The sequence below is a fragment of the Carex rostrata genome, chromosome 18 (assembly GCF_964058835.1).
Source record: "Carex rostrata chromosome 18, lpCarRost1.2, whole genome shotgun sequence".
NCBI classification, from domain to species: Eukaryota; Viridiplantae; Streptophyta; class Magnoliopsida; order Poales; family Cyperaceae; genus Carex; species Carex rostrata.
The window spans coordinates 5,811,501-5,828,406 of NC_135935.1; the positions used below are offsets into that span (position 1 = coordinate 5,811,501).

The 16,906-nt window shown below is 37.3% G+C and overlaps 1 long non-coding RNA gene, 8 other non-coding genes and 1 pseudogene across 9 annotated transcripts; 9 read left to right on the forward strand and 1 right to left on the reverse strand.

Annotated features, from left to right (window-relative positions):
• Positions 1-4,401: 4,401 nt before the first annotated feature.
• Positions 4,402-6,383, reverse strand: LOC144569154 (uncharacterized). Its single transcript, XR_013515987.1, has 3 exons — positions 5,958-6,383; positions 5,453-5,512; positions 4,402-4,436 (listed from the first exon to the last, which is right to left on the reverse strand). It is a non-coding gene; the product is annotated as an uncharacterized LOC144569154 (long non-coding RNA).
• A 783-nt stretch (positions 6,384-7,166) lies between these two features.
• Positions 7,167-7,285, forward strand: LOC144570473 (5S ribosomal RNA). Its single transcript, XR_013516737.1, has one exon. It is a non-coding gene; the product is annotated as a 5S ribosomal RNA (ribosomal RNA).
• A 239-nt stretch (positions 7,286-7,524) lies between these two features.
• LOC144570902 (5S ribosomal RNA) lies at positions 7,525-7,643 on the forward strand. Its single transcript, XR_013517123.1, has one exon. It is a non-coding gene; the product is annotated as a 5S ribosomal RNA (ribosomal RNA).
• Positions 7,644-7,882: 239 nt separating this feature from the next.
• Positions 7,883-8,001, forward strand: LOC144570736 (5S ribosomal RNA). The gene has a single exon (XR_013516990.1). It is a non-coding gene; the product is annotated as a 5S ribosomal RNA (ribosomal RNA).
• A 239-nt stretch (positions 8,002-8,240) lies between these two features.
• On the forward strand, positions 8,241-8,359 carry LOC144570903 (5S ribosomal RNA). The gene has a single exon (XR_013517124.1). It is a non-coding gene; the product is annotated as a 5S ribosomal RNA (ribosomal RNA).
• Positions 8,360-8,598: 239 nt separating this feature from the next.
• LOC144570904 (5S ribosomal RNA) lies at positions 8,599-8,717 on the forward strand. Its single transcript, XR_013517125.1, has one exon. It is a non-coding gene; the product is annotated as a 5S ribosomal RNA (ribosomal RNA).
• A 224-nt stretch (positions 8,718-8,941) lies between these two features.
• On the forward strand, positions 8,942-9,060 carry LOC144570905 (5S ribosomal RNA). The gene has a single exon (XR_013517126.1). It is a non-coding gene; the product is annotated as a 5S ribosomal RNA (ribosomal RNA).
• Positions 9,061-9,299: 239 nt separating this feature from the next.
• Positions 9,300-9,418, forward strand: LOC144570906 (5S ribosomal RNA). Its single transcript, XR_013517128.1, has one exon. It is a non-coding gene; the product is annotated as a 5S ribosomal RNA (ribosomal RNA).
• A 239-nt stretch (positions 9,419-9,657) lies between these two features.
• Positions 9,658-9,776, forward strand: LOC144570907 (5S ribosomal RNA). Its single transcript, XR_013517129.1, has one exon. It is a non-coding gene; the product is annotated as a 5S ribosomal RNA (ribosomal RNA).
• A 239-nt stretch (positions 9,777-10,015) lies between these two features.
• LOC144570767 (5S ribosomal RNA) lies at positions 10,016-10,134 on the forward strand (annotated as a pseudogene).
• The last annotated feature ends 6,772 nt before the right edge of the window (positions 10,135-16,906 follow it).

The window sequence follows — 16,906 nt, forward strand, 5'->3', positions numbered from 1 at the left end:
CGCCCAAGATCCTCCAAAACTTAGGGCGCAAGCCCTCAACATGTCTTCCAGTGTTTGGATGGTCCGTTCAGATTGACCATCGGTTTGAGGGTGGTGTGCGGTGCTAAGATTGAGTTTAGTTCCCATTGACTCTTGGAAACTTCTCCAAAAATGTGATGTGAAACGTGAATCTCGGTCGGATATAATTTTCTGTGGACATCCATGGTACTTAAATTGATACTCTATGAAAAGTTCTGCTAGCTCTCGACTTGACGTTTCTGCCTTCAATGGTATGAAGTGTGCTATTTTCGTTAGAGTGTCGACTATCACCCAAATCGATTCATACCTCTTGTTGGTTCTAGGTAGTCCGGTGATAAAATCCATGGTAATGATTTGAAACTTCTCCTGAGCCCTTGAGTTTGGATATAACAATCCTGCGACCTTTTTCCTTTCAGCCTTCACCTGTTGGCATATGATGCACCGAGCTACAAAATTCGACACCTCCTTTTTCATGTTGGGCCACCAGAATTGAGTACGCAAATCCTTGTACATCTTAACTTCCCCAGGGTGAATTGAATATCCGGATTCGTGCGCCTCCGTTAAGATTTTCTTTCTTAGTTCTGTATGTTCTGGTACACATATACGGTTATCAAAGTACAGCAGTCCTTCATCTTCTTTAAACCTTGACTCTGAGTTTACTCGAATCATCTCACGGTATTTTTGGTGGCGTGTGTCTTCTTGGCTAGCATTGCATAGTCGGTCCTTCAAGTCCGACTGTACGGTAATAGCCGCCAATGTTAGATTCTCATCTGCCCCAGTATTTTGCCTCAGTTGTTTCACCCTTTCGGCATGTTCTGCTATCAGTTCTCGTGAGGGGTATATCCCCAAGTTCATCTGTCTCATTTCTTTAATCAATCCTTCTTCCCGCGTTATGTATTCAGCCAGATTTGCCGTCCCTTTCCTACTAAGGGCGTCTGCAACCACATTCGCCTTACCAGCCAAATATTGGATGTCCAGGTCATAATCCTTCATCAGTTCCAACCACCTTCTTTGCCTTAAATTCAACTCTCTCTGAGTAAACACATACTTCAAACTCTGGTGATCGGTGAAGATTCGACATTTTGCTCCGTATAGATAATGACGCCACGCTTTTAGTGCAAATATTACTGCCGCCAGTTCAAGGTCATGCGTGGGGTAATTCTGCTCGTGTGTCTTGAGTTGTCGCGATCCGTATGCAATCACCCTCTCGTCTTGCATAAGGACACATCCCAAACCCTTTCTTGAAGCATCAGTGTATACAGTAAAGTCCTTGTCAGGTATGGGTAGGGTTAGTATTGGTGCACTAGTCAAGTGGTGTTTCAGAGTCTGGAAACTCTCTTCCTGTTTTTCAGTCCACTTGAAAGGAACTCCTTTGTGAAGGAGTTGGGTCATGGGTCGTGCCTTTTGCGAATAACCCGATACGAATCGCCTATAGTACCCTGCAAGTCCTAGGAAACTCCGAATATCGGTCACGGTCTTAGGTTGCTCCCATTCTACTATCGCCTTGACTTTGTCTGGGTCCACTTCTAGTCCCTCTCTCGACACAACATGCCCAAGAAATTTCAGTTGTTGCATCCAAAATTCGCACTTTGAAAATTTTGCATACAATTGATGCTCGCGTAATCGCTGCAAAATTGCCCTCAAGTGCTCAGCGTGTTCTTCCTTACTCTTGGAGTAGATTAAGATGTCATCTATGAACACAATTACGCAAGAGTCGAGTAGATCTCGAAACACACGGTTCATCAAATCCATGAAGGCCGCTGGAGCATTCGTGAGTCCGAAAGGCATCACAGTAAATTCACAATGTCCATACCGAGTGCGAAATGCTGATTTTTCTATGTCTTCAGGATTGATCTTCAACTGGTGGTACCCCGACCTTAGATCTATCTTGGAGTATGTGGTAGCACCTTGTAGCTGATCGAATAGATCATCGATGCGAGGAAGTGGGTACCTATTCTTGATGGTCACCTTGTTTAGCTCTCGGTAGTCGATGCACAACCTCATACTACCGTCTTTCTTTCTTACAAACAACACTGGTGCTCCCCAAGGCGATGTACTGGGCCTTATAAATCCTAGTTTAAGAAGTTCTTCTAGTTGTGATTTCAACTCCTTGAGTTCAGCTGGCGCCATACGGTAAGGGGCCTTTGAAATTGGACGTGTGTCGGGGTCGAGATCGATGCGAAATTTAATTTCCCGATCTGGAGGCATCCCAGGTAATTCTTCAGGAAACACATCAGGGTATTCAGTGACTATAGGTACCATGGAGATCTCTGTTGTGTCTGTGCTATGTTGCATTATGGAGACGATGAAAGCCGAACACCCATTCTCTATCAGCCTCTTTGCTTGTAAGGCCGATATGGTCGGGCATCGGTCTCCTTGTTTCTGGAGTCGGATTGTGAGCTCAGGTAGGCCTGTTCTCTTGATGATCATCTTCCTCCGGGGGCAATCAACGGTGACACCATGTTTAGTCAGCCATTCGAGGCCCAACATTAAGTCATAAAGTCCTGTTTCTGAGACGATAGGGTTTATCGGAAACTCCCTCCCAGCGATTCTTAAAGCTAACCCTATGCATCTTAACTCAGGTGTGGTGTATTGTAGTGCGGGTGTGTTTACGTGTAAGGTTTTCCCAGTGTCTTGAGTTTGTATGTTATATTTGTCTATCCATTTCTTGGATAACACTGAGTGGCTGCACCCGGTGTCTATAAGAACAAAAATTGGGTGTCCAGACAATTCTAACGTACCTGCCATGAGTTCTGTTGCAACTTCCCCTCCTTCTGGTACTTCCTCGATGTTCTCCCCCTCTGTCCCACAGTTACAGGTACAATGATGCGCATGAACTCCCACCCTGCCACCACTCTGGTTCGCATTCCTGTTGTTGTTGAAATTGCCTAGTCCTCTCGCTAACGGTGGTTGGCCAGCAATGTTGGTATTTGGAGCTGAGGGCCTTACGTGGCCACCGACTGGGACTCTATTTGGGTTCACATTCCCTTGAGGTGAAGGAGAGGGACAATCCCTCGCCAGGTGCCCAGGTTTGTGACACCGATAACACAATCCATAAAATGTATTGCATTGATCCGAGGGGTGGGATCGGCCGCAATGGTTGCACATAACCCTTTGATTGTATCGATTGTCGATTCTTGTATCCCTATGATTTTCTCGTGGCAATGGTGGCCTTGGGTTCCCTTCTACTCTTGGCCGCACGTTCCGCGACCCACCGGACTGATTGATACGAGTATCATAGGATTCAGTCGTGGTAGCCCTCAACATTAACTCTGGTAGCCTGTTGATACCTGGGATGTCGATCATCTGAGCAAAACGGGGGTTTAGGCCACTGAGGTACTGTTGTCGTAGTCGAAACTCATCCCGGATGATATCCGGAGCGTACCTCATCAAATTTTCAAATTTGGAATTGTATTCCACAGCTGAGCCACTTCCTTGTTTAAGGTTAGTGAAACGTTGCCGGAGTGCCTCTCGTGACATTACATCCATGTACCTCCTTTCAAAATGACCCTCAAACTCAACCCACCCAACGGGCCCTGTGGTCTCATCCAAACCACGCTTCACCTCTTGCCACCAGAAACGAGCATGACCTTCAAGGAGCTGAGTAGCTAATTCAACTTTATACTCTTCTGGCGCCCGTAAAATCTGGAACTTGTCCTTAATGTTGGCTACCCAGTTTTCAGCTGTTGAAAAGTCCCCTGTTCCGTCGAACGTTGGAGGGCGTAAGGAGGTGAATGAACGATACACCTCAAAGAATGGGTCCACCTCACGTGCTCTCCTTTGCTCGGTCTCTATGGCGACCCGAGCAACTCTTTCCAGACCTTGTAACAATGCCTCCAAGTGGTTCGCCCTGTTTTGGGGTTCACCTGAGTCGTTTTCATTAGTATTTGCATTTGGGTTGACACGGGGTCGTCCTCTCGTCATTTCTACAAGATAATAAGTTACTATTTATTAATTAAGATATAGGAAAACTACGTGTATGTACCGAAATTATTAGTACTACACTGATACTAAATCAGATTATATATACACGTCCTTAATGTTTTTCGCTCCCTAAGCGGAAGGTTATTGATATTGTATGTGCTGGCTCTGATACCAACATAGTTGTCACACCCCGAGACAACCCGCCACGTATTTATACGTAAGGCGTATACACATCACATACATTATCAATAAAATTCATAAATGCCACATCAATCTCACAAATAAAAGTCTTACAACAATAGTTAAGATAGTTCAACGGTGGTCACGACATACATGGTTACAAATACGATAACAACCATGCATGTTGAAGTGTACCAATTTACTGGAAAATAAACAAACGAAAACAAGATAAATTTAAGTGGCATTTATCCTAAACATGGATCCTTCTGCTTTCTTTTACTCACGAACTTGTCTGTAGGCCTCCTCTTCATTACCTGGAACCCATATAAAATGGAACGGGTGAGAGATCGAACTTTCTCTCAGTGCGGGATTTAGTTCCAGCCCAGAGTTTATAAAACTTTTACTTTATTCTCACAAACATGAAAAGAAATATAATGCGTATGTCTTTTCTAAATGCAATGCATCATTTATCATTACTTTTACTTTCGTATATTTTCACATTCAAACTTGCCTATCCAATGGGAAATCCATCCAACATTGGAAGGCCGCCAAACCACTGGGAAATCCAACCAACAGTGGGAGGTTGTCTCACTAGACGGGGAATCCACCCTACGCTAGGTTTTGACTCGTGACGGGAAATCCTATGTATTTTCTAAATGCAATGCATCATTTATCATTACTTCTACTTTCATATACTTTTACATTCAAACTTGTCTATCCAATGGGAAATCCATCCAACATTGGAAGGCCGCCAAACCACTGGGAAATCCAACCAACAGTGGGAGGTTGTCTCACTAGACAGGGAATCCACCCTACGCTAGGTCTTGACCTGTGACGGGAACGCCAATCCACTGGGAAATCCAACCAACAGTGGGAGGTTGTCTCACTAGACGGGGAATCCACCCTACGCTAGGTCTTGACCCGTGACGGGAAATCCATCCAACGCCACGTTAACGAGGGGTCCAGTCGAATACCGGACCCAATGTATACATCCCAATATACAAGCATATTGGCCCCTGTTCACTTTCGTTATCCGTTCATTTCACACAATCATTTGATCACACAATTCATGCTATGTTCAACACATCCTACTTATGCAATTCATGCTATGCTCAACACATCCTACTTACGCAATTCATGCTATGCTCAACACATCCTACTTATGCTATGATCAATGTATGAATCATATCCTTTCATGCAATTTATATTCTACTCATATCATACGAATGTTCGAAAACAACATGCATAAATCTAACTAATGCCATAATAATAAACAATTGAATGACAACAGGCAAGTAAGATAGTTTTATAAAGTCTAGGAAGCCCGCACCTGTTTGCGTAGTAATTTCTTGACCGTTATCTACGTCTCTTAGTTCCTCAAGAATCGAACCTAAGAAATGAACATACCTCTAATTAATAAGGTTTGAGTTCACGTGTTCTTATTTTCTAAGTTTTCTATTTATCATTATAACCCTAGTTTATTAATTCTAATTTCTAAACTTTAACTATTTAATCCTTGGTATCATGATACTATCAAGTCACATATTATTTGATTCACTTATTATATATATATATATATATAAATATAATTAGAAATAAATAAACTAAATGAGAATCCGAAACTTGTTTAGTTAGAAATCCAAAATCCTTTATCAAAGAAATATACACAATATTTTATTTTCTTAATGTATCATGGATCCGACACCTACTAATATTTATTAAGAGGATAATGAGTATCTATAATCTTTTTAGCCTATTATAGAAAGATAACAACTTAATAATTATGTATTTATCCATAAGAAAGAAATTCAGATTTTTAATCGAAACTTTGTTACTTGGAGTTTGCAGTTTAGAAAAGATACGCGCAGCAGTGACTGTTTTGGATGGTTCTCGGTGTTGGAAACTCCGATCGGGGTGAGGCCAGCGTTAACGGATCCGAATCTGCGAGCACTACAACTTCCGTCTTGCAGGATCCTTGAGATTCCGGACGTATGGAGTGCAGGTCCCTGCGGAACTCGGCTGACTGGTTCAGCTCGGTTTTCTGGTTCGAGTATGAACAGCAGCCACGGTTTTGGCCATATCTCGGTGGTGGAAGCTCGGATCGAGATGAATCTAGCACTGAATCGTCCGTATCTTCGATCACTACAATTCCTGTGTTGAAGTCTAGTTCATATTCTGAACGTACGGATGGTGGTTCTTCACGGAAGCTGACTGGACGGTTTGGATCCACCAAGGAATCCGGATCTGATTTGGGGGAGAGGGGAGGGGGCAGTGGAGGCTAGGGTTTGAGGGTTTGAGGGGGGGGGGGTTTATATACATGTGAGATTGGGGCTGCCTTCCACTTTTGGGTTGGGCTGAAATGGGCCTTTATGGGCCATAGTCAATTTAATTTTGTCAATTTGAACTAAAATATAAATCTGTTTCTGCTGCTTTAAATTTGCATCTTCACAGATTGACAATACTGGAATTATGGATTCGGAATATGGAATTAGTTTCCACATAAGAGTTGTAGATTTTTTTGTTATGGTTCTAACGCAATTAGTTTCACCTTAATCGGAATTTCCAGTGATGAGAAAAGATAAAAATGGTCGATGAAGGTCTGCAGTTTCTGGACAGAAATGTTTACTAACTTTACAATTTTATTGAGAATCCTATGTTCGGAATTTTTGGTAGACTTCTACATGAAAGTTGGAGATCATGAAGTTATCTTTTTAGGTATTAAATTTCATTCAAATCCTAATAATTATGAGTGATCTGTGATTATAACACTAACGGTTGTTCAGTTGAAAATTTCAATTGAGGTTAATTTCGGAAGGTTGTCAAAAGAATTAGTTCATGAAATTTTTTTATAAATAAGGTTTTTATTAAATATCATACCTAAAATAGCCTGGCGTTACAAGGCGGTTGTCTCGGAGTTTTATCGAATTATGGAATTTTAACTTGTAAATTAAATTAGTTAGATAATTTTTGATGAAATTAAATCGGTTTTTAAATTAAAATAGTCGTTATTTGCGTTTAAGTAAAGGTTTGAGTCATTCTATAACGGATGCGATCATACCAGCACTAAAGCACCGGATCCCATCGGAACTCCGCAGTTAAGCGTGCTTGGGTAGGAGTAGTACTAGGATGGGTGACCTCCTGGGAAGTCCTTGTGTTGCATTCCTTTTTATTTTATTTTATTTTATTTTTTGTTGCCGCGCGTCGCACCCGCAAATGGCGTAATTCTGTATATGAGCGCACGAGGCGGTTGTCTCGGAGTTTTATCGAATTATGGAATTTTAACTTGTAAATTAAATTAAATTAAATTAAATTAGTTAGATAATTTTTGATGAAATTAAATCGGTTTTTAAATTAAAATAGTCGTTATTTGCGTTTAAGTAGAGGTTTGGGTCATTCTATAACGGATGCGATCATACCAGCACTAAAGCACCGGATCCCATCGGAACTCCGCAGTTAAGCGTGCTTGGGCAGGAGTAGTACTAGGATGGGTGACCTCCTGGGAAGTCCCTGTGTTGCATTCCTTTTTATTTTATTTTATTTTATTTTTTGTTGCCGCGCGTCGCACCCGCAAATGGCGTAATTCTGTATATGAGCGCACGAGGCGGTTGTCTCGGAGTTTTATCGAATTATGGAATTTTAACTTGTAAATTAAATTAAATTAAATTAAATTAGTTAGATAATTTTTGATGAAATTAAATCGGTTTTTAAATTAAAATAGTCGTTATTTGCGTTTAAGTAGAGGTTTGAGTCTTTCTATAACGGATGCGATCATACCAGCACTAAAGCACCGTATCCCATCGGAACTCCGCAGTTAAGCGTGCTTGGGCAGGAGTAGTACTAGGATGGGTGACCTCCTGGGAAGTCCCTGTGTTGCATTCCTTTTTATTTTATTTTATTTTATTTTTTGTTGCCGCGCGTCGCACCCGCAAATGGCGTAATTCTGTATATGAGCGCACGAGGCGGTTGTCTCGGAGTTTTATCGAATTATGGAATTTTAACTTGTAAATTAAATTAAATTAAATTAAATTAGTTAGATAATTTTTGATGAAATTAAATCGGTTTTTAAATTAAAATAGTCGTTATTTGCGTTTAAGTAGAGGTTTGAGTCATTCTATAACGGATGCGATCATACCAGCACTAAAGCACCGGATCCCATCGGAACTCCGCAGTTAAGCGTGCTTGGGCAGGAGTAGTACTAGGATGGGTGACCTCCTGGGAAGTCCCTGTGTTGCATTCCTTTTTATTTTATTTTATTTTATTTTTTGTTGCCGCGCGTCGCACCCGCAAATGGCGTAATTCTGTATATGAGCGCACGAGGCGGTTGTCTCGGAGTTTTATCGAATTATGGAATTTTAACTTGTAAATTAAATTAAATTAAATTAAATTAGTTAGATAATTTTTGATGAAATTAAATCGGTTTTTAAATTAAAATAGTCGTTATTTGCGTTTAAGTAGAGGTTTGAGTCATTCTATAACGGATGCGATCATACCAGCACTAAAGCACCGGATCCCATCGGAACTCCGCAGTTAAGCGTGCTTGGGCAGGAGTAGTACTAGGATGGGTGACCTCCTGGGAAGTCCCTGTGTTGCATTCCTTTTTATTTTATTTTATTTTATTTTTTGTTGCCGCGCGTCGCACCCGCAAATGGCGTAATTCTGTATATGAGCGCACGAGGCGGTTGTCTCGGAGTTTTATCGAATTATGGAATTTTAACTTGTAAATTAAATTAGTTAGATAATTTTTGATGAAATTAAATCGGTTTTTAAATTAAAATAGTCGTTATTTGCGTTTAAGTAGAGGTTTGAGTCATTCTATAACGGATGCGATCATACCAGCACTAAAGCACCGGATCCCATCGGAACTCCGCAGTTAAGCGTGCTTGGGCAGGAGTAGTACTAGGATGGGTGACCTCCTGGGAAGTCCCTGTGTTGCATTCCTTTTTATTTTATTTTATTTTATTTTTTGTTGCCGCGCGTCGCACCCGCAAATGGCGTAATTCTGTATATGAGCGCACGAGGCGGTTGTCTCGGAGTTTTATCGAATTATGGAATTTTAACTTGTAAATTAAATTAAATTAAATTAAATTAGTTAGATAATTTTTGATGAAATTAAATCGGTTTTTAAATTAAAATAGTCGTTATTTGCGTTTAAGTAGAGGTTTGAGTCATTCTATAACGGATGCGATCATACCAGCACTAAAGCACCGGATCCCATCGGAACTCCGCAGTTAAGCGTGCTTGGGCAGGAGTAGTACTAGGATGGGTGACCTCCTGGGAAGTCCCTGTGTTGCATTCCTTTTTATTTTATTTTATTTTATTTTTTGTTGCCGCGCGTCGCACCCGCAAATGGCGTAATTCTGTATATGAGCGCACGAGGCGGTTGTCTCGGAGTTTTATCGAATTATGGAATTTTAACTTGTAAATTAAATTAAATTAAATTAAATTAGTTAGATAATTTTTGATGAAATTAAATCGGTTTTTAAATTAAAATAGTCGTTATTTGCGTTTAAGTAGAGGTTTGAGTCATTCTATAACGGATGCGATCATACCAGCACTAAAGCACCGGATCCCATCGGAACTCCGCAGTTAAGCGTGCTTGGGCAGGAGTAGTACTAGGATGGGTGACCTCCTGGGAAGTCCCTGTGTTGCATTCCTTTTTATTTTATTTTATTTTATTTTTTGTTGCCGCGCGTCGCACCCGCAAATGGCGTAATTCTGTATATGAGCGCACGAGGCGGTTGTCTCGGAGTTTTATCGAATTATGGAATTTTAACTTGTAAATTAAATTAAATTAAATTAAATTAGTTAGATAATTTTTGATGAAATTAAATCGGTTTTTAAATTAAAATAGTCGTTATTTGCGTTTAAGTAGAGGTTTGAGTCATTCTATAACGGATGCGATCATACCAGCACTAAAGCACCGGATCCCATCGGAACTCCGCAGTTAAGCGTGCTTGGGCAGGAGTAGTACTAGGATGGGTGACCTCCTGGGAAGTCCCTAAGGGCCGATCAGGTTCAATTAAACCTGGGAAAAAAGAATCAAAAGTGTTAGTTTGTAATAATCTAGAAGTCAATAATACGATAATTTATCATAAAGCTTTGTTCATGAATTGAATGTTTATCATTTTGTTGCCTTGAGTATTATTGCATTTATGGATCATTTCGAGTTCATGAATGAAATTGTGAAACTCCATAATATAGATGATATATACTCTTAAATAGTCACTGACCAAGGTAATTAGCAGGAACACTAATTACCGCGATAAGGTTAGTATGTGGATTAAAAGATGGTTAAGTTTTACAAACCACCTGACACGAGATGTCATTTTAATCACATAGATACATGTTCTAGGAACATGGTATTTGACAGACCCCGAATGAAACATTAAATAGAATTGTGTTCGTGTCATTAATGTTTTCATTCAGTGTTAAGTTCTAAAGTATGAGGTATTCATCTTTCCTACTAAGAAATGTATATGTGTGATTGTTATCAAACGCTGTCAGTAAAATGCAGTTATAATGGTAGCTCTTCGGTATACATGGCTTAGCTGAGGTAGTGATGGTTTACCAAAAGTACTATTGTCCCTCGTATCTCTATACGAGCTATAGCATCACTGGGCCCCTTGGTAGAGTTAGATTATCTGCATGCGGTATAATTACAAGAGTAATTATATTTGATAATCTGCTCAAGATCAAGAAAAGATTAAGTTTGCAAGGATGACACACATCTACCTTGAAACTAATCTGATAGCTATGAGACAAAAGAACTGACACAAGTAAATAGTTTACTGGATCGTGATATTGTACAGTACAGCATCATCTGTGTAATTGGATGGTCATGATGTGTTGCCAGATACCACTCATGATTATAGAAGTTAAAACAGTTTTAACTCTGTTTACCAACATAACACAGATCCTATTGGGTCACACCATATAGGAGCTACTCGGAGAATCTTACTGATTAATTATAAATTGATTATAATTAATATTAAGATGGTTATAATTAATTATACGTGATATAATTAAATTATAAATGGCATTTAGAATGACAAGCAGAAACAATGGTTAATTTATAAACGTACACGTTACGTTGTATAAAAGTTACCGAACAACAACCGAAAAGAAATATAATTGTATATGACAATTATATATATTTGATTTGGATTTTAATTTGTTAATTATGGATTTGAATTATGGGTTTAAAAGCCCAAAATAATCAAAGCTTTAATTAAAATTAAAAGCCCAAAGTCAAAGCCCAAAATCAAAGCCTTAAATCAAAGCCTTTTACTATTCATGCCTTAATGGGCCAAGGGCAAAATGGTCATTTCACACCTATGCCACCTTGCATGACACCTTAGGGTGTAGAAGCATGGAGAAGAGTGTGGAAGGGTGTGGAAAGGGTATTTTGGTCTTTTCACATATTAAAGGATGAGGTGTCAAGGGTTTTTGGTAAATAAATTTGTTTTAAGGGGTATTTCGGTCTTTTACGAACCTCCTCAAAACACTATAAATAGAGGGGTGAGGGTAGAGAGAAAACTTACTAATTCACATGTTAATCTGATTAATTCGTTAATCGGAATTTCTCTCTTCCTCGGTTTCGGTTATTACGAGATTCGGAAAAATATATTTTTGCAAACTCTGCGGTATTTCTTGTTTTGCTTTTAAGTGAAACGGAATAACTTGGAGTCTTAAATATATTTAATCTGTCCCTATTTCGGTGAATAGTGTTTCTACAGAATTTTGCGGTTTATAGTATTTCTGGCAGAAGAAATAAACCGCTCTCCGGTTAGTCCCAGTGGATAACCGATAGAGGTATCACACGTGTGATACTCCGAGTCGATTCCTTCCCTGGTGTAGCTCTTCTCGCTCGGTCTGCATTCCAACTGTGATTTGGAAACAAGGTATAAATTGTTATATTAATCTATTTAATTGGTAAATAGATTTAAAACTTTAGAAAATCAATTATGGAGTAGATCTGTAAATAGGATTAAACGGATCTTCTTGATTCATTTAATCCGTAGCTTAAGTTAGATGTAAAATTTTTTGTTTTACTCTTTCCGCACCTTAAGCTAAATCAATGGGTTTGAACCGTCAAAAACCCAACACAAAGGTCGTACCAGCAGAGGAACTCGAGGTACCATTTTTTTCTGGTTTTTTAAAATCTAACTTTTTTTCTTTAAACTAACTGTAGTGCATACATACAAGGCCAATAGTGTTCATAGTAATCAAATGAAAATTAAGTTTTTCATGATTGTATAATTCATTAAAAAAAAAAAACATAAGCCCTTTGCATATTTTGGCACTTCATAGCTTTACTTGTATAGTTATTATACACCTCATATTTTGGCTTAAAGGTCATAGTTATTATACAATCATATTTTGGTACTTCATAGCTTTACTTGTTTTAATTAATAAAAGTTAAATTAATAAAAATAAGATCTGACCATTGCGGTTTGCATAGCTTTACGTGTCTCTTTCTCCAATAGGTTATATTAATAAAAGTTCTTCTCTTTTCTTTTCTGGTTTTTTTTTCTTAGTCTACTAAATTGATTGTGATTGGTGTTAATTAGTTACTATTATAATTAGGTTACTGTATCTTCTTAAATTGTCATAACATGATAATATAATCTCATGTACCCTCTGAAACATAGTTATTAAGCTGGTGGACTTGAAGGGGAAAAGTAAGTAATTGGATGCAATTGTACATGCTCAGCCTAAATCTGGCCATTGTGGATTGCAATCTGAGACTAAGATAAGTTGTGGTTTTTTTAATTTCCTTAAAAAGAAAAAGGAATATTTATGGGTAAAAATGAAAAATGTTTAATTTCAAAAAGTTAGCAAGAAGAAATAACTAATACCTTTCCATCTATGCTACTGGATTGAGTATGAAATTGATCATACTAAGTTCATGTCAATACACAGTGCAAAAGCAACATGTACTATGGGTCAGTTTGTAGTGTCCTTGATGCTCAATTTGATGGTTTTATCAGAAAAATGTATGCACAACTTACCCAAAGACCTTCATACAAGCTATGTGCATGTTTTCCTTAATTTTTTTCAATATTTTTAACAATTTATTTCATCCCTTTTCAGTTTGTGAGGTGTAGTTTGGATCATTCTGACATGCTGTTTTGTAATTTTTGTGTAGAACAAACTATAGATCCAAATTAGATGTTTACTTTTGTGTAGAACAAACCATAGATCCAAATTGGATGTTTTTGTGTCTAAAATTTCAGGAAGTCATGATCTGCACCCACAATTAATTCCAACATTGTATTGCCTAGAGCTATGCCAAACTTAAGTTTTTCTCAATATCAGTTTTGGTTCTGTACCAGTTTTTTTTATTTTCTGATAACCATTTTTTTATAATTTTCACAGGACAAACTACAACTCCAAATTGAGTGTTCTTGGTACCAAAATTCTCAGGAAATTAAGATCTTTCACTATGATTTATTTCACATTTTTATGAATTTTCTAAATGAGTTGAATTTGGGGTTTTGTATAGGGAAGTACTGCACCAGCAACACTATTGTACCAGTTTTTGCATTTCATGAGAAAAAACTTTTGAGAATTTATTATAAATGGTAGTAACTATAATGTCATGTGTTTTATTTGGGTTAGAACAAAAGCATGTTTAGCAAATATATCATCTCTTTAATTGTTTAGAATTTCTCTTCTGGTTAAATACTAAAAAAACCATCAAGTGCTCAACTCTTTTATAATTGAGCAAATTTTGTATGCATAGGAGCAGCATGTGAATTATTGTTGCTTTATAATACCTCCCTTTATTTGTACCTTTTCAATCATATGTTTCAGTTTATCACAATTATAACTTGCCTGCTGTTGTGATTTGTTTATTTAGACAATTCAAAGGGAGAAATAAAATATACAAATGTGTTTTATCTTCAGGAACTAAACATTTCCAAGGGCTAACTCTTGAAAATAGTATGATCAACTATAAAATAATATAAATTGAATCAATAAAATAATTTCATAGGCATTTTCTCAAGTATTTTCATGAACATTTGCAATAAAATAATATAAATAGATTAATCAAAACATTTCCAAGGGCTAACTCTTGAAAATAGTATGACCAACTATAAAATAATATAAACTGAATCAATAAAACATTTCCAATGACATTTTCTGAAGTATTTTCATGAACATTCACAATAAAATAATAAAAACAGACTTACCAAAACATTTCCAAGGGGTAACGCTTGGAAATAATATGACCAACTATAAAATAATATAAACTGAATCAATAAAACATTTCCAATGACATTTTCTGAAGTATTTTCATGAACATTCCCAATAAAATAATATAAATAGACTAAGCAAAATATTTCCAAGAGCTTAGCCCTTGGAAATAATATGTTCAGCCATAAAATAATATAAATTTTATCAAAAAAAACATTTCCATGAGCATTTGCCCTAGTATTTCCATGAGCCTTCAATATAATATAATATTTGATCTGTTTTGGTGGGTCGCAGGTCATGCCAAACTTTTTTCAAGGGTGTAAATGATACATTTCCATGGGTACACATGAAGTATTTCCATGCGCTACTTTTTCCAAGGGCTTGCCTTTGGAAACGGTTTACAGTGTCAGAACTGTGTCAGAACTGTGTCAGAAAGCCCATTTTAATTCCAATGGCCCTTCATACTCTTGGAAATAGCTTTTCAGACTCTTGGAAAAAGTCAGAAATCTAGTAGCGAAGTTACAATCTTTTATGCATGATTATAGGTATAAAAGTTTCTTTTATTAATATCCAAAATTTGGAGGGTCTAATTTAGAAAATTTCCAAAATATCTCAACTCTCCTCTCTTTCCCTCCGTCCAGGGGCGGAACTAGAATTTGACTATAGGAGGGGCTAAACATCATATTAAGAAAATTTTAATTGAACATGGAATTTATATAACACAAGATAATAAATTATTTCACTATTTGATTTCATAAATATATATAATAGAAATGTAAAGGCAAAAAGTTTTCCTTTCTTTAATTCAAAAGCAAAAGGTTTGACATATTTCACTATTTGTTTTATGTTAATTTAACACTTATTGTTTTCTGAAGATAGATTAATTTGTTGCTTTTGTTTGAATGAACTGGATATATTACTCCGCTGAAATCTGATTTCCTTCATTAGACACTTCCTTTTTTATTTATTTTCTTCTATACGTTTGACATATTTCCAAAATAAAAAAGTTTCTCTTTCTATAATAGAAATGATATGGAAACCGAAGAGTCCATATGGAAATGAAAAAGGCTGTCAGAAGTTTGCTTTTAAAAAATTTATGATTCAAGACCTTATAAATTTGTGATATTGTATAGGAGGGGCTATTATGTATGAAAAGTAAAATTTAATTGAACTTCTATATACTTAGTAAGATAATTTTGAAATGATAGGGGTGGCTTAGCACCCTCTAGGTTACACTATGTTCCGCCCCTGCCTCCATCCCTCCTCTGTGTGTGTCTGTCCCCCCTCCTCTTGCTTGGTCCGCCAAAAGAAAGAAAAAGGGAGAGAGAGAGCCCTCTTCTCCCATGAAAATCCTTGAGAAATCGAAGAAGGAAGTTGGAAATTGTTGATTCTCTCTCTCGTAACCATCTATTTCTTAAATTGGTATTTCATTTTCCCTCCTCTTTTCTCAAATCCAAAATTCATCTTTATTTTCTAGGATTTTGATCAAACCCGAAATTTGTGTATAAATTGTGAGTAATCTACCTCCATTAACCTTCTATGTTGTTAATTTGGTAATTCCTCTCTCAATTTCATCTTAATTTGGATTTTCTATCTACGGTTTGGTTCTAATCTGAAAATTAGAGAAGAGTTGTGATTAATCCGATTAACAAATCCAACAAATGGAGGTGTTAATCGGTAAGTTTTTCTCTCTTTCAAAATCTGAAATTTTTCTCCATTGTTTAGGGTTTTGCCCAAATCTGAAATATTTGTATAAGTTTTGAGTAAACCATCTTGACCATGTTGTTTCTTGCTCGGTGTTGAATTACTTTTGAATTGTGGGTTGAGCCCCCTTCCTGTGTTTGAACTGTGGATTGCTTGCTTTAGGCAAAATGTCACTCATGCTCGAATCTGATTTTTTTTTATGTGACATTGTCGATTAATGCAATGTTCTTGACTTTATGAAGTTAATTAGTGTTGTTGTGCTTGATTCAAACCGACCTTGCAAATTTTATATTTTCTACTAAGGCTTGAGTGTTTTGATCGGTTGAAACTCTCGTGTTAAATTAAGTTTGCTTATTGAAATTTTGAATGGATTGAATCAGTTTTGATGACCTCTTATCTCAACTTATGTATGTCATTGATTAATTAAATTTCCTTTGCTTGAATGACTTGTCAACAATTGCTTGGTTTTCCTTCTAAAATTCTGAATTAGTCATGACTACCCTTGAAAGGTTGATTAACCTATTTATACAACTTTGAATAACCAAAATTTACCCTCGTCTCTGTGCTAGTATTGATTTCCAGTTCAACAATATTCTGTTTTGACATTTTCTGGTATACTGGTATGCCGTTCTGAGTTGCCAAAGTCATTTCTGTAATTTTTCAGCATTATGCATAGTTCTGTGTTATTCGGCAACATTCCAGGGTATGTTCTGTAAATTTTCAATATTCTGAACAGCTCTAGGTCAATTCTGGTAAATGACAGGGTTTGTAGTGTAAAAATTCGGGTCTGACAAGGTTTAGGGACTGATTGGTGACAAAAAATAAAATTGTTTAGAAAGTAGTCTCTGGATAGGGACCCTTTTGTGACAGGATGTAAAAA